This window comes from Penaeus monodon, chromosome 33 (assembly GCF_015228065.2).
Source record: "Penaeus monodon isolate SGIC_2016 chromosome 33, NSTDA_Pmon_1, whole genome shotgun sequence".
NCBI lineage: Eukaryota > Metazoa > Arthropoda > Malacostraca > Decapoda > Penaeidae > Penaeus > Penaeus monodon.
In genome coordinates, this window is record NC_051418.1 from 21,718,350 (window position 1) to 21,718,572 (window position 223).

The following is a 223-nucleotide window of genomic DNA, read 5'->3' on the forward strand; positions in this document are numbered from 1 at the left end:
AAGAATGGACTGATAATTCTATAGATGAAATAAAAGCATTTGTTCATACTACAAGGTTCAATGTCTTTATATATTCTTTTGGAAAAACTAATTTTCTTTAGTCCTTCTCTGAAGGTTAAATTCAGAAAGAATAAATGTAACCAAAAAAATAAATGTCATTCTCTCAATGTTATTTTCACAATCTTTCCCATCCTCCTTTCACCTCTCTCATTAAACTTCTCCC

General features: G+C 29.1%; 2 protein-coding genes across 2 annotated transcripts in view; one reads left to right on the forward strand and one right to left on the reverse strand.

The window, feature by feature from the left end:
* The window catches only part of LOC119594143, a gene marked incomplete in the record, with an annotated part of 99,462 nt that overhangs the window by 27,271 nt on the left and 71,968 nt on the right, over positions 1-223 (forward strand).
* Positions 1-223, reverse strand: part of LOC119594144 (lysine-specific demethylase 2B-like) — a gene marked incomplete at its 5' end in the record, with an annotated part of 6,038 nt that overhangs the window by 1,388 nt on the left and 4,427 nt on the right.